Source organism: Sylvia atricapilla, chromosome 2, assembly GCF_009819655.1.
Source record: "Sylvia atricapilla isolate bSylAtr1 chromosome 2, bSylAtr1.pri, whole genome shotgun sequence".
In the NCBI taxonomy this organism is placed as follows: Eukaryota; Metazoa; Chordata; class Aves; order Passeriformes; family Sylviidae; genus Sylvia; species Sylvia atricapilla.
This window is the reverse complement of record NC_089141.1, coordinates 92,372,991-92,395,485: the sequence shown is the minus strand read 5'-3', so window position 1 is coordinate 92,395,485 and position 22,495 is coordinate 92,372,991. Positions and strand designations below refer to the sequence as shown.

Genomic DNA, 22,495 nt, shown 5'->3' with positions numbered 1-22,495 from the left:
TTAGTCATAAAGCTAAATGACTTGGATTTTGTTTTCACTCTCTGTATTTCTTACTTCATTTTTTCCCTCCCACAAAATGACACTTGTCCCAAAATAAATCATTATTATTATAGCTGCTGTTGTAGAGAGAAATGACCAGGTGTGACTCAGCTTTCTTCCCTTGCTTTTCCTGTTAATCCACTACTGAGGTGAATTTCAATACCATACTGTTTATTGTAGATTAGGCAGGTTCTTTCCCATAGGTTTCTTGTTCTCTTTAGGATGGAAAAAAAATGGATTGAAACAAGTATTTTCTTTTATCTTTCAGAGAGGTCAGAAAAGTGAAAGTGTATGGAAGAAGTCTGAACATGTGAAAATTGAAAGTTCACATTTCTGCTTTTCTATCTTCAGTGTTTAAAATCAGTCTAGAGGTAAATTGTTAGTGTGTGCCTGTCACCTGTTTCTTTTGTCTGAATCTAGTTTAGATATGTAATTGATTGCAGAAAGAAATTCAGTATTCTTTTTCTGATGTTGTGAATTTGACAGTATGTTCTAGAATAGGCTTTGACACTCAGATACACTTCTTGAAGATAAGTAATTTGTTAAGTCCTATAAATAGCCCAGAGATGCCCAGAAGTGCTTTTTGCAATGCAAATAATCAAATAATCTGGAACCCAACTAGTACTAATATTTCAGAAATAAGAAGTATGCAAAACTCACCCACAAAATCAAAAGCACCTACCACCACACCTTTCTCCTGCCAAGTTTACACTTTAAAAACTCTAATGTACCAGGTGAAAATACTTGGAAAAATTCCTCTGTTAAGCATCGTGTGTCAGCCCAAACTGAAGAAGATAAGAAACCTGTGGAGAAATAGAGATTTTTAACTCTTTTTTTCTTTTTCCTTCTTCAGTGGGAAGAAACAGGAACTTTAAAGTACTAGGGGTTGAAAGCATGTAGGCTCTTAGGGCTCAACTCAATTTTTTCTATGTTTAGCTTCCTGAGTATGCATGTCTGGACTGTTTGTAGTGGACAGGGAGAGCAGCCTTATGGAGATGACTGCCTTGATATTTTGGCTTTCATATAAGGAAAACTTAACAAAACAAATCCCTTCCTAAAGTGTGTATTATCCTGGTTTGGTCTGCTTTTTAGAGTGATAGGCAGTGTAACTAGAAAAAAAAAAAGACAAGTGTGGTGAAATTTAAATACCATTTTATTTATTATGAGAGACATAGAGGTATATATGGCAATGAAGAGTGAATTTTTGTGAAGTAAAAGGCAGGAACCTGTGTTTACCTTCCAAGGTCTTGTCTGGGCATAAGCTGTTTTAAATCAAATTATTTAGCTCATTGTAATTCCCTTACTGTTGACACTTATAGTGTAAAACATTTTCAGTATTAGCTTGTACTATTCAGGAGTAACTTAACGTAATATCTTTACTTGGGAAAGCATCCTTTCACCTTTGCTGTGTTTTAGAGGTTTTTTTAGCAGCCTCACATAATATTTTGCTGGGTACTGTGTGTTAGTGTGCACCTGGGATATTTAGGGTAGAACAATTCTCAAAATTAGACTGATTCTCCTTTCCCATAGGAAGACTGTCTTTCAAGTGGCTGAACAAGTGTTGATTTCTTTTTTCTTTTTTTAATAAAGAGGAGAGAGATATATATGATAAAACCTTATTTTCCAATAATGTCTAGCTTGTGAACTGCACTGTTTGCACTTCACATTAGAGCACTGGTTTGGTTTTTTGTATAAAATGCAGATTTTTTTTAATCCTTACTTTTAGTAATGGAGTGGATCAAAGATGGAAATCTGTATAATTTGGTCATGAACACTTTCCACTTGGTTGCCCTTTTTCTTCTGGATAGTTTCTTCTCTCACATCCCAGCTTGGAGCAGTTGCTGGCTGGTCTGTTAATAGATTGACAGTAACTTTTGTGTAAATGTGTTGTTATTTTTCACCAGGGAATCATTTGGTCTGCTTCAATACATTTCAAATCAGACAAATCGTGTGTGTGTGTTATTTATTTATTGATCACTGAGGCACATTAAGTTTAAACGAAGGAAGCATCCTTTTCATGTCACTGAACTGTATGGTATAACCTATTTCTGTATGCTACTGATGGTGGTGGAATGTGAGACTTGGCTGCTGGTTTGATCCGATCAGTGGAACCATTCCCGAAGTATCTGGTTTTCTAGTCCTGTGACTGTTTGTTAGGGAGAGTATTTCAAGCCCTTGTGTCAACAAGCTATCTTGTCTGTATATCAAGAGAGTAATTTTTATGTGAAATTGTTGCTCTTGTTTCTTTTTTGGATATTTGTTTTTAATATCACCTACAGCTTTCTCGATTGGATTAGACATTATATATGTAAATATGTATATATATTTAAGTTTATACAAACTGATAAATTGTAAACTTTACTATTTTGGAGCTTGCTAGGGGAAGAGTGAGAATATGTAATTCTTCTCCTCATTTTCTGTCAGCATGTTTCGACTTCTTAATGGATATTCACACCAAATCTTTGTTTCTAGAAACTATTCATACAACACCTACAGTATGCAGGAGTGGGGTTTTTTATTTAATTTTTAAGCTACGAGATTTTTTTACTTCCTTAAAGGATTAGTTCTGAGCTGATTTTTCATGAAAGTTCATCTTCTTGTTATTTGTTACTTTGATTCTAATATGCAATTTGTATATTCGGGTGTAATTATTTATATTTTGTATTTATTGGAGTACTGGAGAAAGGCAACTCAAAGCAGAAGAGTTACATATTATAAACAATTATCAGCAATTGTAAGCTGTGACTTTGACTTGTTGTTTTTTCTAAGGCATATTTTTAAAAGCACCAAAGCTAACGATGCAGTAAATTATTTTGCCTGGAAAATATAGAATAAAATATTATAGAACTTCTGATGTTGTCTAATACAAGAGGAAATCAGATGAAGGTGCCAAGGTGTGGGATGTTTTGTTTTGTTTTTCTTCTTTGGTTTTCTTCTTTATTAGTTTCTTTACTTGATTCTTACCAAGGAGGTGAGGACTGATTACCAAAATCCTATAAAATGACAGTTTAAGATGTCCATTATGCTGTGGTTTTTTTATGAGTTTTGGACTGGTTCTTTGCTAAAATGTAGCTTCTTACAGAGCATTCATGGTATTTGTTGAAGTGTTGTTATGTTTGTGTTGGGGAATATGGTGACTCAGAGCAATTTGAAATATAATAGTAATGACTCTGCTTTTATTGTTGAAGGTGCAGGGTGCTCGCTGGATGGAAACAAAATGTCTAGTTAGTACTGCTTTTTATGCCTCTCAGGTATTGCTCCAGTCACTAAATTAAATGCTCTGAAATGATTTAGGAAGATGTTAAGGGAAGTATCCCTCTACAGACTCTTCCAAAAACAAGCTAAACTGGGTATAGGGTTTGTACTTTGCTGGTATGCTAATAAAGATGCTGTAATAGCTGTATGGATGGCAGATATAAAAATGAAGGGGCTGGTGGCTGACTGCATTCATATTGAACTTCTGAGTGCTATAATAGCAGACTCCTTGTGCCACCTGCCCCAAAACTGATGACAGACTCCTAGCCTCAGACCTCTTCCCTTTTAGCTTGGAGTGGCTTCCTATAGCCCTTGGGTGCAGGAGATGATAGCCTGTACAGTTTTAATTTGCATGGCCTGCCAAAAATAATTTCAAGAGTATGCATTGTAAAATTTTTTGTTTTCAGGAAGATTAGAGGGTAACTTGTCTTTCCCTGGAGAACAAACAAGGAGGACAGTGCTGGCCAGTCTGTTTCTGAACTGGGATTCTTGTCCTCTCTTTTATGACAATTTTTTAGGTTGCATGTCGATATACAGTTTGTGTTCTGAGGCCATTAAATTCTCCCTGACATCTGTGACTTTCAAAGGTCTATAGAAACTTTGGCAGTATATCTTTTTTTAAGTCATCCAGTTGTCACACTCAGAAATGGTGAATTTAGAATTTATGGTGAAGCAGCAACATTTTTCTTCCTCCTTTTTTTAGTAACCAATACAGTTCAGTTCCCATATTTGTAGAATGGTTCATTCTTCTATATATTTGGATATAATAGAATTTGGGTTATAAGACATTTACAAACACTTCTAAAATTTTCCTGGTATTGCACCTTAGTTCAAATTATTTTATTTAAACGCTTTTCTACATCTCTTCTAGTATTTTACAATGAGGAGCTGTGGTGCCTTGGATCTGTTTGTGGAAAATTTTTCTTGACTAAAGTTGGGTTTGTTTTGTTTGTTTGTTTTTTCTGCTATAAATGCCAACTGGGAAGAAGCTGTGAGAAAGAGTGTGCCCTACAAGACAAAGCCATTAGAAGGAAAAACAAAAGTAACTGAGAAGAGACTTGGAAAGAATCCAAAAAAAAACCCTTAACAGTTAATGAAAAATATTACCAAACCCATGAAGATATATTTCTTTGGGGGGGGGGAAGTTTTTTAATTTTATTTTTTTTTAATTTCAGTTTTACACAGTCATTTAGTTTTATACATTCATCAGTTGAAAATAAGACACAAATTGGGGCACATCCAATCCTGATGCTGTAAAGCTTATGACATAAATCAGTTTTAAGTATTTTAATAAAATTATATTATTTGTTCCAATAAGTGAATGGTTTCTAGATTTATCTCAATTCTTTATCTGCAACACTTGACTTACTGTAAGATAAAAAATTTATTTTGCTAGCAGTGGTGATAATTTTTTGCTGCCTTGCTTCTTAGGCAACTTAAATTTTTCAGTGCTCCTAGATTACTGTTAGTTGTGAATTAGACAGAGTACAGCGTGGTTTGTTTGATTTGGCATAATTCTGTGAAAACTTTTTTTTAAATACTTTAGAAAATGAAACACATGATTTGTTCTGTCTGCAAGTGATGTTTCTTATCAGTGAAGTCTTGATCTGTCGAGAAGAGCTTGCTTCTAAGATACATGCTTATCGTAAGTAGAGAGAGGTAGCATTGAAAAATGATAAATGAGGAAGACAACTGGTTTTGTGACTAATTAACCAATATCTCAGCAAGCAGTCTTTTATCCTGACAGGCTTGCAGGTAAACCCAGCTAACTTAAATCTAAACAGGAGTTGGTTTCATAGTTATTGACTTATTGGCTGTGTGTCTCCTTGTTTCACACTGCTTTAATAGTTTCCTGAGAATGTACCTTGGTGATAAATGCCTGCCATAGAGATAATTTTGTCTTCAAACTGCAAGTGAAATGATTCAGCATAGTATTTGGAGGCAAAGGTTTACACTTCTGTGTTAATTATTCTTTTAGAATTTTATTGACTTTGTGTGGTTGCTATTTGCATTTAAAAAGAGGATTCTTGGTGAAATGAGAACTTACCAAAAGAAATTAATAGTAAGAAAAGGCTGGCAGGCGGTGGAGATGAGTGCTTATGTAAGGCTATACCTTTGGTACAGAATGTTGGAGATCCTACTAAAAATGGTATTAGAAAAAGAAAGGATAAGGGGGCTTAATGCTGTTTGAGGTACTTCCGTTTTGTTTAGGTGGGTTTGGATTTCCTAGATAATTGCATCTTTTCAGGGCAAAAGCAGTAGAACTGAGTGAAAGCATAACAAGGAGCACAGATGCACACAGAATGACAGAATCACTGGGTTGGAAGAGACATTCAAGATCATTGAGTCCAACCCATGCCCTAACATCTCAACTAAACCATGGCACCAAGTGCCACATCCAGTCTTTCTTTAAACACATCCAGGGGTGGTGACTCCACCACCTCCCTGGGCAGACAATTCCAGTACTGAATCACTCTTTCCATAAAAAAACTTTTTCCTAATATCCAATCTATATTTCCTGAGGTGCAGCTGGAGACTGTATCTTCTTGTTCTTCCAGTTGCTGCCTGGAGAAAGAGACCAACCCCCACCTGGCTACAGCCACCTTTCAGGGAGTTGTAGAGAGTGATAAGGTCACCTCTGAGTCTCCTTTTCCTCCAGCTAAACACCCCCAGGTCCCCCAGTGGTTCCTCACAGGGTTTGTGTTCCCAGCCCCTCACCAGCCTCGTTGTCACCTCTGGACACACTCAAGTGTCTCAACGTCCTTCCCAAACTGAGGGCCCAGAGCTGGACACAGCACTCGAGGTGTGGCCTCACCAGTGCCCAGGACAGGGGGAGAATGACCTCCCTGCTCCTGCTGGACACACCATTCCTGATCCAGGCCAGGATGCCACTGGCCCTCTTGGCCACCAGGGCACACTGCTGGCTCCTGTTCAGCTGCTGTCACCAGAACCCCCAGATCCCTTTCTGCCTGGGCACTGTCCAGCCACACCATCCCCAGCCTGTAACATTGCAGGTGGTTATTGTGGCCAAAGTGCAGGACTCAGCACTTGGACTTATTAAACCTCATCCTGTTGGACTCTGCCCATCCATCCAATGTTCCAGGTCTCTGCAGAGCCCTCCTACCTTCCAACAGATAGACGCATGCTCTCAGCTTAGTGTCCTCTGCAAATCTACCAATGGAAGACTCAATCCCCTCACCCATGTTTCAATAAAAATATTGGACAGAACTGGCCCCAGCACAGACCCCTGAGGGACACCACTGGTGACTGGCTGCCAGCTGGATGCAGCACCATTCACCATCACTCTCTGGATCCAGCCTGTTCCTAACCCAGCAAAGAGTGCTCCTGTCCAAGCCGTGGGCTGCCAGCTTTTCCAGGAGTGTGCTGTGGGAGACAGTGCCAAAGGCCTTGCTGGAGTCCAAAGAGTCAACATCCACAGCCCTTCCTGCATCCACCAGGTGGGTCACCTGGTCATAAAAGGAGACCAGGTTGGGCAAACACGACCCACCCCTGCTAACCCCAGGCTGGCTGGGTCTGAGGCCCTGGCCATCCTGTAAGTGCTGTGTGATGCCACTTAATATAAACTGTTCCATTACCTCACTGGGTACTGAGGTCAAGCTAACTGGCCTATGATTACCAGGATCTTCCTTCCCACCCTTTTTGTGAATGGGTGTCACACTGGTTGGCTTCCAGTCATCTGGAATCTCACCAGTGAGCCAGGACTGTTGGTAATGATGGAGAGTGGCTTCGCAAGCTCATCTACCAGTTCCCTCATCACCCTGGGATGGATCCCACCTGGTCCCATAGATCTATGAACTTCCAAGCAGCTCAGAAATTCTCTGACTGCTTCCTCCTGGATAACAGGGGGACCATTCTGCTCCCTGACACCATCCACCAACCCAGGAGGACAGTTGTCCTGAGGACAAGCTGCCTTCCCACTAAAGACTGAGGAAAAGAAGGCATTAAACACTTCCTCCTTCTCCTCATCTGCAGTTGCTAAATTCCCTGCTGCATCCAGTAGAGAACAAAGGTTGGTCTTACCCTTCCTTTTGCCATTAATATATTTCTAAAAATATTTTTATTATCCTTTATGAAAGTTGCCAAGTTTGAATTGAGCTTTGTCCCCCCCAAGTTTTTTCCTACATGCCCTGGTATCCCCCATAAATACTTCCTGAGAGACTTGACCCTCTTTCTAAAGATGATACATCCTCTTTTTATTCCTAAATTCCTTCAAAACCTCCTTGCCCATCCAGGCTGGACATTTTCCTCATTGACTCCTTTTTTGGGACAGTCTGTTCATGTGCCCTCAAGATCTCTGTTTTGAAGCACACTCACCTTTCCTGGATTGCATTGTTGTAAGTGAAGAAACTGATGTCACTAGTTCTTGATTTGGTAAGTTTATCTGAATGTGCAGTTTTTTGCTGGGTAATACTGGGTGTGCAATGTCATCTATTCAGATGGAAATAAGTCAGCTATGGCAGTTTTTTAATGGATTCTCCAATATGCTCAAGTTGGGCACTCTTGCAGTAAATATGGTCAGTTTATGTCCTGTAATAAAATATATTGATAAAGTATGTTTTTGCATTTAAAAAATATTTGTTCAAGGGGGAAGAACTCCTATTGGCAGTGGTTTGTAATAGCTATGGAGAGATTCAAAACTCTAGGTCCTCCCGTGATAGCTGATTTCTAGTCTGATTGGCTTTCCTGTTTGATAGAAATGTTAAGAGCTGCATCGTTGGAGAACAAACACAACTTTGTTGCTTGGCCTCCTTTGCTTCTCTGAAATATGATTCTTGATGTAGAATTGAACAGTGATTGTAGTAATAGGACAGAAAAAGAAAAGCCATCAAGAAGTGTAAGATCACTTGGGGGAGGGGGGAGCAAAGAGAGAAAAGCCATACTCTGATCACTTTGCTTTGGAGAACCTTCTACAACATGGTTGGTTAAGTTTTATAAGCAAGACAAATATATTTTATTTTTTTTTTTTTTGGGTGGGTGGGAGTGGTAAGTTGGGAGGGGAGGGGATGGAAACTATTGAATAATTTACCATAAAGTACATTAATCTCTGAGGAGTTTTGCATGTTGTACACAGACCTCATTTTAAAGACTGAAAGCAAACTTGACTGAAAAGGGCGCTATAGTGATAACAGGTGCTTTAAACATTGATTATACTTAGCTTGTGTACTGGTATGTCCTACAAAGGATAAAATTTCATTTTTATGTCAAAGAGTATGAAATTTTATTAATCACTGGCAGAGTTTTCTTCTGGTACCTTGTGAGGAGGTATATTTGGTATAGTGCAGTGCCAGTTTCTTCTTCCCTCAGTGAGGTATGAGGACATCATATATATGAAACAATAATTTCATCAGTCTCTGTCCTGTCTTCTGAGACTGTTACTTGTTCCTAGGAAATCTGCAAGGATTTGAAACAAGTTTCAGTAACAGTAAATACCTAATATGCCTGATATAATAAATATATATAAATACCTAATATAATATATACCTAATATGCCTTTCTTGTTTGGCTATTTCATCTGTCTTCAGGGAAGAAGTATACCTTTTGGCTTTACTACTGAAAACTTAACATGCTTCACCTCTTGTTAAAAGTGTTAATGGGTAATAATATAATAACTATCAGATTACCAGTAGCTTTCAGTTACAACTGATTTAAGTTAAATATGGGCTGATGGGCAGGCCCAGATAGATTGATTTTGTGTTTGTTTCTGATGCTTAAATCTGTCCCTGCCTTCTAACTTTAGTGGCTTTGAGCTTGTGTACTATTTCCTTAAATGTAAATCCTGAATTATAAACGATATTGAGCTGTTTTTTTCTTTAAATTGAATACAAATTAAAATACATTTATGTTGAGCTGTGTGCTGTGTCAGCTATAATAGTGAATGACCCTCAGCAATGATGTTTCAGTATTGGAGAAACATGGTCTGTAAAGGGCACATCAAGTACTCTTGGCATGTGAACTACGGCTCATGAATTCAATTAGCTGTAATTTAATCTATTCTATCCAAGTGGTGTTGGATTTGCTATTCATCACTCCTCTCCTACTGACTGTGGTTTTGTTTTCAGGTATATCAGACTAGGTTCAGGTAGTTCCGAGGTTGTGTGGGGTGAGAGAATTGTAGAGAGTAGTAGTAAGAAGCAACTATGTAAACAACAGAGTAAATTAACCTGAGTTTGGGTAAATGGGCTCATGTGTATTTACTTACAGAAGAAATTTGATGTATGATGAAGACATACGTAGGATAGCAGAGTGAAATAACAGAAAATCTGAAAGAAAATGTTGATTCTTACAAAAAAAATAAACTTGGTTTTATTGTCAAGATTTGAGTAGTCATAAAATCAGAGAATGCTTTGAAATTATTGCAAGGTCCCTTAAATACCATCTAGTTCCAACGTTTCTGCTGTAGGCAGGGACACCTTCCACTAGGTTGCTGAAAGCCCTGTCCAAGCTGGCCTCAGACACTTCCAGGGATGAGGCCAAGCTGGCCTCAAACACTTCCATCCTCAACTCCTCTGGGCAGCCTGAGTGATCTAACCTGACATCTGGCCTAAACCTACCCTCTTTCAGTTTGAAGCCATTCCCTTTTGGCCTGTCACTATCTGCCCATGTACAAAGTAGTGGTTTTGTTTGGATTTTTTAAGCCCTCTTTAACTGCTGGAAAGCCTCAATAAGGCTTTAAGGCCTTTAATGAGGCCCCTGGTCCTTGCTTTGTCCAGGCTGAGCAACCCAGCTCTCTCAACCTGTCTTCACAGGAGAGGTGCTCCAGCCCTCTAATGACCTTTGTGTCCGTCCTTTGGACCTGTTCTAACAGGTCTGTGTCTTTCTTGTGCTGAAAACCCCCGACCTGGGTATACTCAAGTGGGTTCTGAGCAGAGCAGTAGAGGGGCAGAATCCACTCTCTTGAGCTGCTCACCCACACTGCTTGTGATGCAGCCCAGATCCTGGGCTGCAAGCATGCATTTCTTGTTAATAATTTCAAATCTGATAAATTCTTTATTATACACATATATTTACTCTTTAAATATATTTGTTCAGGGATGCTAGTCATTGCAAATGAGACTTATTCCATAATCTTGTATGTCAATCTTCCTTTTGCATGGTAAAAAAATGTTTTGTGTAGGGAGTTCGCTTCTATCTTTGCCTGTTTGTGACATATTTCATCTTTCCACCCGTCTCTTCAGATGTATGAAATTTGCAAACTGTGTTTAATCAATTTTTAAAAAGTGGATATTTGTCCTTAGATGATATTATGCTTGAAGAAAAACAGAAGGAAAGATTGTATAGAAACAATTTGCAGCACAGAAATGCCATCTGGTTATCAACCAAAAAATCTATTCTTACTGTTGCAAAATGAATCATAATATTTTGATGTATGCCATAGCCTCTGAAACTTACTCTGTTATTGACTTGATTTCTCTTTTCTTGTAGAGTTAGTTTCTTAAGAGTCATTTGGAAAATGAGGATTGTTTCATGAAAGGAATTTACTTGTAGGTTGTTTCAGTGTACTTTTTCATAAATTCTTGAATGTTCTTATCCTGATCCATTTAAATAATGCCAATTATGTACAGAGTTGTATTTAAAGTCTTATTTGCTGATTTGGATGGGTTCCTTGGGCTTGATATTGAGAGAGAGAATAACAGAGAGAGATTGGATTCCAGTTCTGGTATGGGAAGGAAAGTTTGTGCATAAAACTCAGGGGAAGGTGAAACTGTGGGAGATTGGTAGAGTGGCTTTTCTTTCCTATAATAGAACTGCATAGTGAAAATAGACAAAAACTGCTATGTCCATTCTGTGTTTCAGTCACATATTCAGTTGGCTGATACAAAGAACAGAATTTAAGTTTACCCTTGTTTTTCTCCATTGTAGAGAGAAAACAGTGACTGGTCCATCCAGCGCTGAATAGCATGAAAAATTCAGGCCATGGTCCTTTAGAGAATTTGAATGTTTACTTGCCATTGTCATGTCTTCAGTAACATTAGGTATTAATACAAGTGAAATTTTCAGTCTCTAATTCCATTAGTAATGTAATTCTTGGCCACTATCAAGATTTTTTTCCAAAATGTTTAATCGATATTTGAGAATGGAGTTTGGAGACTGGGGTTTTGACACTTAATATTTGTGTTAGGGCTTTTGTTCCAGTTCCATATCAAATATAACTTTATTTGGATATTCTAGACTTCCTCTTTCTTGGATAGTAGCTCTTTATGTGGAGAATATGGCGATATTCATTCTAGTGCCAAACAATGGTGATTTTGTCGCCTTATCTTGTACACAGTTACACTCATTTTTGTAAGGTATACTATGTGAAAATTTGGAAAGGTAATGGAACACATGAAGTAAATTCTAGATACCTAAGGCATTGTTATTCTGTAGTCTCTTAGGAATATCAGTTGATACTGCCTTCTGAATATAAACAAAGCCTTCCCTTTGAGGAATATTTTGTTCCACTCACAAATTCTCAGCGCATTAACCTTTAACCAAATATAAATATATTTGCAGTGCTTATTCCAGACTGAGATAGTGTTTTAGGAGAAAATTCATGTGGGCTTGTAGTTTGATTTTGTTTTTGTAAAATTTCATTTACAATTTATAGAATGCAGGATTGTAGTGTCACAGCAACTGCTTGTAACTTGTAGATGCAAAGGAATTATTGAGTCTCTTGGAAAGGCATTCCTTCTGCTATGGTTACAATGCTGAGTCATATGTGCTTATTATATTTAATCTCTAGTACTCACTACAATCCAGTCAAAACAAAGATCAAACTAAATAGAATTTTTAGAAAAGGTCATAGTTATATTAGAAATATTTTTCTCTGTCAGCATAATAGCTCAAGTGTGAGAGTAATGTTTTAAATACCTTGTAAGACTATTGTGCTATGTAAGCTTGAATAACATGTGAAATTACAGACTAGAGATCAATTCAAGCTTGCAAATTGGATGTGGTTTGAACTGTGATTATTTGTACACAGTGTATCCTCTCTTGTGTGCAATGTTAAACTGTATCAATATTGTGAAAAAAAAAAAAAAAACACCTAGATGAATGACCTGACATTGTTAATACCACATTTATGACACTGGGTAAGTTAGTTAACAGTGCTGTAGATTATAAAGCAATATAGGTATCATTTGACATAGGTTTCATGACATGGTGCATGAAGAATTTAGTGAGTTGCCAACAATTCCTTTTCAGACCTTGCAAATTTATATACTTCCTTACACAGATTCGCATATTCTATTTCAGTGGTTTCTGTGTCATGATAAATGTCATGCACTTACCAGGCCATACAACCTTGAGATTGCTCTCTTCTGTCTGGATGTAGGCCTATGCATTGTAAACAACTATCTAAGCTATATGTGTAGAGTCAACAGAGGGAAATAGGTACTTCTGTGTTCAGAAATTGGGTGTGTAAAACCACTCTGTTGAATACAGAAGTGCCTTTTTTCTCCTCTGTTGACTTGCAGGGGATTCCACTTGTCTGATCCAAAGTCAGGCTGTGTAATAAGTGAAGACATTCTGTCTCAGGATGTTTGGGGAGACTGTTGATTCTTTGCCTAAAAGATGGGAGAAGTTGTGTCTCTCACCTTGTGTTGGGGCTACAATAACAGCTTGCATACTCTTAGCCTGCAACTTTTTTATTTTCATTTTTTTGTATTGTACAAAGAGTTTTTGTAAGTTTCCACCATAAATTGGAACAGGCCAAGGGTAATGACATTTCTTTCAAAGCTTACACTTACTGTGTCTTTTAATGTACAACCATGAAAAAGATGGTATGAGCTACCATCTATGGTGGTACTTTGTAGTCTGTCTTTGAAAGTGGAAGTTTTACTCCAGTTTTCAAAAATACCAGTCTTAAGGTTTTAAGATCTAATGTGAAGACTACACTTTCTGATGCTTTGAGGTATTTAACTACTACCCAATGGTCAAGCTTTGTCTTCAGTAGGAATGTCCAGAGGTTTTGTTTGTCTTGTTTTTCCATGTCCTGAGTTAGTTCTAGGTCAGTTTAAATGAAAGTGAAAAGTTTGATTGGAAAAAAAAAAAAGGAAAAGTAGCTGTTGGCTACCACTGAACTTTGATTTAATTTTGCTTTCTGAAGTTTAGTGTATCAGGTTTTCACACTGGCCTTTCCAGCTTTTTCAGTTGTGCCGGTATGTGTGTATTCAAGTGTGTTTCTGAACTAGGGCATTCTGTGTTTAATTGTGTGGTAACACAGAAAATAGCAGGGAATACATAATCCTGGAGCAGTTTTCTATTCGTTACCTATTTTACCAGTTTCCTGAAACTCATGAGAGGGCTAAAATGTACTGAGTGCATTTATATTAAGTCTTAAGTATAAGTCTTATCTGTCTTCAACCAGAAGCTCCTCAACATTATTTTAGTCCTGAATTTTACAATCATTGTAGTACATATTAAGTAAAAAATAGACAATCTGTTTGAAAAGTATTTAAAAATACAGTTTTTCTGCACTGTGTAGAGTACCTCCTCTTCGTGTCTGATTTAGCACTGCTCTCAGTGAAGATTACATTAGGTCAGCAATAATAAACCTTTGTACTTCACAAGACTTTTTTGTTTGCTTTTTAAAAGGACACTATCAAGGGTATTAAGCCTCATGCTTTCTTTGCATTAACATGGGACTGACTGACAGCAGGTATCTGTTTTGGAAAAGCTGAATTTCAGGACAGACCAAAATATGATGATTATGTAAAATTATACAAGTATGTATAATATGTATGATATTTCTGGGTTGAAAAGAAAAGTTGCTAATGAGATACCTACTAAGTACCCCTATTTACACTTACCTTGTTCAGAGGGGGCTGCTGTTGAAATTTTGATCTGTGCTGTTGCATGGATTTGATATTTATTATACTCTGTGTAACATTCACTTCTTTGAAACTAGTTGCCTCTAAATCCCATATGGATTATTGCATTGGTGTTTGCTTCTTAGTCATCAAAATTTTATTTTTATTTATTTTTCTGAAATGAAAGCAAGAGTTTTGAGCCATGTTTTGTAGTTGTTTGGCTGGCTTGTTTTATTTTAAGGTTTTCTTTATTCTTTGGGTGAAATGGTAAGCTTTTGAGTGTATAATTGTTTGATGGCGACATATGCAATCTCATAAGTTCAACTGTAGGAACTGACAGAGCAAAAGATTTTGGAACAATATTTCACATAGCTGAACAGTTGTGTGTCTTCTACAGAGGTGCTGTTTTAAACTTTGAAGACCTTAATGGCTATTTCTTTTAGCTGAAGTTACCTGAAAAAGATTTCAGTCTGCTGAAACTTGTTATTGCTGTGACATGGCAATTTGTTTAGCTTTTGTTGTTTTATTTTGTTTTACAGGGGGGTTTTTTGTTTGGTTTTATTTGGGTTTTGTGGTGGTTTTTTGTTTCGTTTTGTCTTTTTTTTTTGGGGGGGGGGGTGGGTTTTTTTGGGAGGGTGTTGGTTTTCTTTTTTTGTATGTTTGGTTTTTTGTTTGTTTGTTTGTTTGTTTTTGGGTGGAAAATCAACTAAATTTCTTCATGCTGAATTTGAGTAAAGCAACCAGCCAAAACAGTTCTGTAAATACTTCCTATCACCAGGGAAACTGAAGGTGAAGATAGAAGTACTGATAAATGATGAGAGCGAGCTTTACTGTCCTCTTGGTTAAACATTTGATTATGAGATTATGAGAATGAAACTTAGAAACAGAGCTTTTTTTTTTTTTTTTTTTTTTTTTTTTTTTTCCTCCCTCAATATAAGATGTCCCTGCTTAGGTTTTTTTTCTACTTAGATAGAAAAAAAAACTTTGGAAAGGGAAAAAAATCACTGAGAAACACTTCTCATTAACTGAACAGAATAAATGGAAAATAGTGTGCTAATGATTTACTGGAATTGATCCTTTATGTATTACCAGAGGTAAACTGCAAGTTATTCATCCTCATAGAAAATTAGAAGCCTTTTGGCTTATACTGCTTCTGAGACATCAAATTTAAAATAGTGAGTGAAGTACTGATCCCAGCTCGAAGCAGGAGCTGTATATTCACAACTATTCACAGACAAAAAATCCAGGAGTATCTTAACGAGAGATTGGAATTCATAATTTTAGATTGTATTGGAAATTTTTTCTGTTGTAACATCTTTTATTACTGTTTTTAAACAAGACAAATCTGTACACTAAAACTTGGAGGTTTATGATACCTGATATAGTACTAAACTCATCTTGTTGGTTTTCCTTCTTTTTTGCTGGAATCTGGGTTACTTTATATCTCATTTTGTTTGTGGTAAGTGCAAGTGTAACACACTTGATTAAATATAGCAACTTTTGGCTTAAATGTCCATTTATGTTAGATTTCATTTCAAGGAAGCTGTTTCGTAGTGGGTTTAAACAGTTAAAGATTATTAAAGCCATTAGAAAATATTCACTTTGAACACATATGTACAGAAGGCTAGATGTGGAGTTTGCATGTCTGGCTTTTGTTTTTTGAGAAATTATTTGGAAGAAAACCAATAGGTAAAAAATTTTCCCCTTTAATATTTACATTCCAAGAAGTAGTTCATGTGCTTATTTTAACCTCTCCCTACCTGATAGAATCAATTCTGTGAATAGGATTTGAATGTTCTAACTTTTTTAAATTCCAGGAAAGTCTGTCTTTCTTGTATAATTTTCAATTTACAGATATTTCTCCAGCTATTAAAATACAACACTTTTTGATAAAGCTCTAATAACCTGAAATTCTCATCAGATGAAAGAGAGAATTTAATGCTTTCTTGTATTTTCATTCGGCAAGTGTTACTAGCTAGACCTGGTTCTTGGCTTAAGTATACTTGTCTTCTAAAATATGATAGGCCAAATTTTTAAAAAAAGTAATAATACAGGTTAATCAGCTGCACTTCCAGCAGGTGTTTGGTATCATTTAAATTAAGCTGTTTCAACAGGCCTCCTTAATTTAGTTCAGCAAGTAAAACTTAGTTTCTGTGTGAAAAAGGAGTTAATCTTTAAAGGCTTCTATTTCAGCTGTTTTAATTTAAAAAACCCAGTTTTGAAGTTGTAATCTAACTGTAATATTCAAGTGTAATATTTAAATAGGTAAAAGTACTAGTAATAATGGTTTTGCAATGTCCTAGTGTCAATATGGAGGAATAGCTTTATCATCCACTCATCTGTTCATCTTCTTTTTATCAGTGGGTCACGAATTGCAGGTTGTGGAAGACATAGAAAGAGTTGCAGAAGTACCACTGAAGAACCAAGTAGGGAAATACTAATTTGATGAGAATTGTTCTGAAGATTGTGGATATTAAAAGTTTTGAGAAGCGAGATGCATTTAGAATCAGTGTTCTAAGAGCTGTTTATAAATTGAGAATATTTATTTGCTATCATAAACAGCAATCTGGTGACTTTCTGGTTTCATTTATTTATTGGTCCCTAGTATCTCAAAGTAGATTAAAAAAGAAAGAATAAAGAGACAAGAAACTTTCAAGAATTCTGCTTGTTTTGCTTAAAGACCCCCTGATATTTACAATATTTTTGTAGAGAGACAATAATTTGTGAGAAAAAATATCAAAAACCTGAAAATACAGAGGAACTTGCATCATTGATGTTTAGTTGATTGGCACTTTCTGGAAATCAGAAACATGTATCTGAACAATGGGAAAACAAGAAACTTGACTGATGGGTGTTAATTAGCCGAGTGATGTCCTTAGTTCTGAAGGACTGTAGTTCAGTAAGATTGAAATGGGTGGATCAACAGCAAGAGTTGTTGACACAACTTCTCGGTATTCTCTGGCATACTGAATCTTGTATGATGTTGAAAAGAGACTGAACTGAATTCCAGGTGGTTAAATGTAGTTTTAATGGTGTGTTGTTATAGGCTCCTTGTATACCAAGTAAGAAGGAACCTAAAAATTGCCAGGTGTTTGGGACCTTTGGAACTTTTTTACAGCATCTCCTTTGAGTCCAAAGCTAGGCTGTACTTTGAACATGGATTGCTACTTTCTTTTTAAGTTCAGCTGAGCTGGAATAAAGAATTAATGATACTGAGCTTTTGACTGGTTTGAAAGGGGTGTGGCTGTCATCCAGAACAGAAGAGAAAACCACTGGTGTGCCTGTGCCAATAAAAGTTGTGGAACAGGTGATCCAGTGATCTTGCCTGGAATGTGATGGATAAAGTTCTTGCTATGTACTGTCTCACATTATTGCTAAATAGAAAGGCATTTTTCTCTCTTCAAGGGTTCTTGGTGGAAATGGAATCACAGCACAATGGATGAATATGAAGAATCATAGAAGCAGCTCCTCTGGCAGGGCTGCCCATGGTGAACACTGCACACACATCTGTGTTTCCTATGCTGTTAAGATCTTAATCAGACTGTGTCTAATTTCAGTGCATATTGAAGGCTGCAAAAAAGCTTTGCAAAAAATGTGATCAGATATTTCTTTTGTTTTTTCAGCAGTATGAGATGTGCAATTCTAGACAGAAAAAAAAAATACGGCATCTTCCTCTGACTTCTATTACTTCTCTGACATGTTTTTTAGTGTTAGATCTGAACCCTTTAGAGTAATGCAGATCTATAAAAGCAGTGATCTAAGATTTACGGTGAACAATTCACAGCTGGCTTGCAGAACAGTGAAGACACTGAATTAGGCATTTTCAGTGACATTGGTGTAGGATATTATACATTAATAAAAATAAACTTTGCTACTGGGATGTCCAAAATCATCATGCCCACTTTGAGTTGCCCTATTCATGTGCCAACCACATCTTTTGTATTAGAAGCCCACAGTTGCTTGTGACTTGTGGTTTCCCTAAATCTTTCTCCCAAGTGTTAATCTTCTGCTTACCAGTCTGTTTGGGCAGGCTGGTTTTCCTTTGCTATGCCACTTGTCCGCTTCTTTGTCAATAATTACTGACAACCCCTATTTCCTAGTCTAGGCTGTTGAAGTTCCATCCCAAATTAAGAAAACGATTAAATGGCAGGCAAAATTTGACATTCAGTAGTGAGTTTGCAATCTAATACAATTCACTTAGTTCATCTCTGATATTTAACAGAATAAAGTCTCTTATACTTATGGCTATCAATAAAGACTAATACGTGTCACAGTAGGAAATGTTTCTTCTAACTGTAAATAAAAGTGAATGCATCTGATGATTTTTGTAGGCATTTGTTGAAGGTAGGACCAACCCTTCTGGGACTCAGAAAGCAGCCCTTGGGGTCATAGAGCTTACATGACCTAGTTTATTCTTCATTAAAACAGATGGTATCTATCTGAGCAAGGCCGACTTGGTTTTAAGAAAGAGCTGGGGATTAAAAGGATGGGAAGCTGAAACAGCTGGGTCTAATTAATGGGAGCAAATAAAGAGGCAATCTAAGCATTAAATTAGTCATCTACATCAATAGCAAAATAGTCACTACATGACTACTCACTCAATTGTTTTAGCTGATCAAAAGTTGCAGGATTGGTTTACCTAGCTTCAAAAGTATCTGAAATTGCATCAGAAATGTTCCCACATTTTTTATTCTTTTCTGCCAGGCTTCAAAGAGAGCAAAATCCTGGAAACTGGCTATGGCGTTTTTGCATGGTGTTAGGGAATCCAGCTTGTTTTGTAAGATTGAAAATACCCTACTTGTGTTTGATACGTAGGCCAAGTTGGTCCTCTGCAGATTTTGGCCTCATCTCTTTGTGTTTAACATGAGAAGGTTACCTAATGGAGAAGATGGCTGGCATTCTTTCAAGCTCTGCAACCACATAAAATTTGCAGTAGAATCCAAGAATTTTATTATTTCTGTTGTAAACAGATTATACTGGATTAGTGGTTAGCATTTTGCATATTTTATTCAGTTTGCCCATATAGTCCTGAAAATCCTGAATTGTTGCAAACGGCACAGGTACTCTTCTTACTGTTGTTACTGGTGGCCAGAGACCTTCACTTCACTTATTATACCTCTTAGCAGGAAGAAGGGGTCTGTGCAAATAAACTACAAATCTGCCTTCAGACTTTGTAAGAACAGGTGTTTTCTTGAGGTATGATCTTCTTGTGTAGGGGCACTGTTTTGCTCTGGAACTCTGGTAACATGTACTATAATAGACAAATAGGGATATGTATGTGAGGAGTGTATGAAGCCATTTCTCTTCCTTCAGCAGGATAGTACTTGGTAGATCCAAGGACTAATCTAGAATGGTGTGATGTCCCTTAAGTTCTCTTAGTTTGAACCAAATATGAAATAAATGTGAGTAGACTAAAGTGCAAATCTGTAAACACTATTTCCCTTCATTCTTACAGACAAGTACAGAATATTTCCATTTTAAGGTAATCATAAGGAATATTTACTTATCTGTCACAAAAGGTCAACTCCAGTTGGTCCACACAGCTGAGCTCTGTGGTAATCAGGGGGAAAAAGTTGAATAGTTCTTTCATAGAGATTAATAGAAATTGTTCTGTGGGTTACGTGTCTCCTCACCTGGAGTGGTGCTTTGATGGAAGACTAGTAACACTGCCTAATTTGCTTCCAAAAACCTTCCCTCAAATTTATGAAGCTGGGCCTTCATCTTGCACATTACCACTTACTGCTTCAGGTTTTTAGTTTTCTTTTTATGAATCTGAAAGGCAGAATTTCTATCTAGTCACAACACAGCGACCTGTTCTTATAAAACAGATTTTCTTGACTGTGCTAAACAGCCGTGACAACACCTTGTTGCAGCCTCACACCTTGACTCCCATCCATTTCTCCCTCTTCCCTATCAATTGCAAGGAAGAACATTTTAAAAATACTAGCAGAAATGGCTAAAAGCTAAAAGTATGAGCAGGTTTGAAGAGATATTTTGAATTACAGTAGTTTCTGTATGCAGACTTTAGCTGATTGTTTGAAGACTGGCTAGGTATAAAACAGGAAAAAAAAGGAAAAAAAAAAAAAAAGGTATAGCAGTTACTCCTGTGGAAGACTGGTTGGTGTGTGGGTACTACCAGCTAATGCAGGCCTAATGGATTTTATGAGAAGTCTTGATGGGGAGAAAATACATAGTATGAGAGGAGTTGTCTGAAAACAAATGTTAGATACTTCTCGATCTATATTGTCTTGATTTTCATAGTTGCTTGCAACTGTGCTAAAGATGTTTGAAAATAGACTGCCTGGGATCAGTTCAGCAATAAAACTGGTTTGGGAGGTTCTCTGTTCTTGCCTGTCTGTGTGGTCGTCTGGTTTTCCCAGAGGCTTTGTAGATTAGGGCTTTGCCACTATTCTGGAACAGCCTGCCAGGCTTTGCTGTTCCTGGCAGAGATGTTTTTAAGGAAGAAGTGTTTCCAAAGTTAGAACTATTGCTAAAGAAGTCCCTGACAGGTTCTTCTTTGAAAAGAGATAGAACTTGTGATTTCTATTATTTCTGCTGTTATTTCGAACCAGTGGTTTGTAAAGATAAACTTGATAGTATAAGGCAAAGTAAAGCATTCTAAAATAAAAATTTCTTAAACAAGTAGAACAAGTCCTTAAACATGTAATCACTAGAGATCTAGGAACAATTAGATATGTGTTCACTTTTGACTTTCCTGTTGGATATGTCTTTGGAAGCACTTAATTCATACAAGTATCAAAATGCATGTAAAACTACATTTCCTTATGGGGTTAGTATTGTGAATTTCCCTGAGTCCACATTTGAAAGTCTCAAAAATGAAAGATGGTTTCTAGTTTGTGTGCCATATGACTGTCGTTATTCTTCACAGTTCTTTTACTCTAAATTTAAATTTCAGCTCCTAATTCAGAAATAGGCCAAGTTATTTTTTTTTTGTCTGTGCACGCAGTGTAGATGTAAGTAATCAGTATTTAAAGTAGCTTGGATAGATGTATCTGTTTGGAAGCTTTTGGGCCCTTTTTTGTGTTTGTTTGTTGGGGTTTTTAAATATTATTTGTTTGGGGGTTTTTAGTGCAGAAGTCCATCCCTGAGCAAACAAAGTTGTTTGCAGATATTGTCATGTAATGTGACTACATTGTTAAAGGATTTCATTGCATGATAAATTTTCCGGGGTAACCTGATGGTTTACTTTGCTATAATAGCAGGCTTTTTCCTAGACCTGTATGCAGTTTTCTTGGTTAAGGAACTGTAACTGGGGACAGGTGGGAATGTAAAACTTGTTTGATAGAATCTTTTGTGCTTGGACAATGGTAATCCTTGATGTGTTCGTGTAGTGAGAACTTTTATCTTGAAAACTGGCTTTGAAAATGGTATTGGTAGTAGAGCTGCAAATTCCATTAAACTGGATTGCTGGAGTGAGTATTTCTTAGTTTGTAATATGAGTATTTTGTTTTTTAGTAAATGCTATGTCTTAAATAACATGTTAAGTGATCGGAAAGAAAAACTGTTAAATAACATAATTTTTTTAGCTGAGAACACACATACAGCAAAGAAGTATTTCAAATGTAAATTTAAACTACCAGAGGCAAAAATTCCCCTGTTTTTTCTCATCTCCCCAGTAATGCAGTTTTAGAAGGTAATTTGTTGGTTTCTTGCTCCTACCTATCTCTCAAAAATGTATTTCCTTTCACATACATACTCCTTTCCCTGTACCTCTTGCACATTTTAGGAAATTGTCTTTGCTATAAATTGCTCATAACTGATCAACACAATCTGAAATCAGGTAACAAACCAGTTATTGATACTGTAACAAGTCTAACACCCTGCCTTTCCTACGGTGTGTGCAAAGAAGAGGATGATTGTGAGCTGAAGTAGAATAAGCTTTTGGCTTTTCTGGAGAGAGTGACCTTTCACAAGTTAGCCACTTGATCTGAATGCCAGGTGTCCTTTATAGTGGCACATATTTCTGTCTGAGAATGGGATTAAAAATATCTGGCCTACTGCTGTAATAGAACCTACATGGCTTTGTTCAATGAGCAGAAAAACAATAAACAACCACCCAGTAAGTTGAAATGTGTGTTCGTCTTCAAATATGTAACACTCTGCTGCACAACAAATAGCAATCTGGCTAAATGTACCAGTTTTACCTTTGATTTCAAACAAAGAGAGATACTCAGTTCAGTTATATATGATTGTCTTGAGTGCAAAGCACTTAAAAAGGAACTTCAATGACTATTGAATAGAAAAATGCCTAATGTATTATTTGAAAGTCAATGTTTTTATTTTACTTCGTTTTTTAGAGTGAATTGGAAAAGGAATACATGAACTGTAAAAAAAGGAGTGCCAGACAGCTACAGTTTCCAAGTGATATC

The 22,495-nt window shown here is 36.8% G+C and overlaps 1 protein-coding gene across 1 annotated transcript in view; it reads left to right on the top strand.

The window, feature by feature from the left end:
• Positions 1-22,495, top strand: part of PRKX (protein kinase cAMP-dependent X-linked catalytic subunit) — a 55,205-nt gene that overhangs the window by 4,990 nt on the left and 27,720 nt on the right. The gene's annotated exons all lie outside the window — the stretch shown is intronic.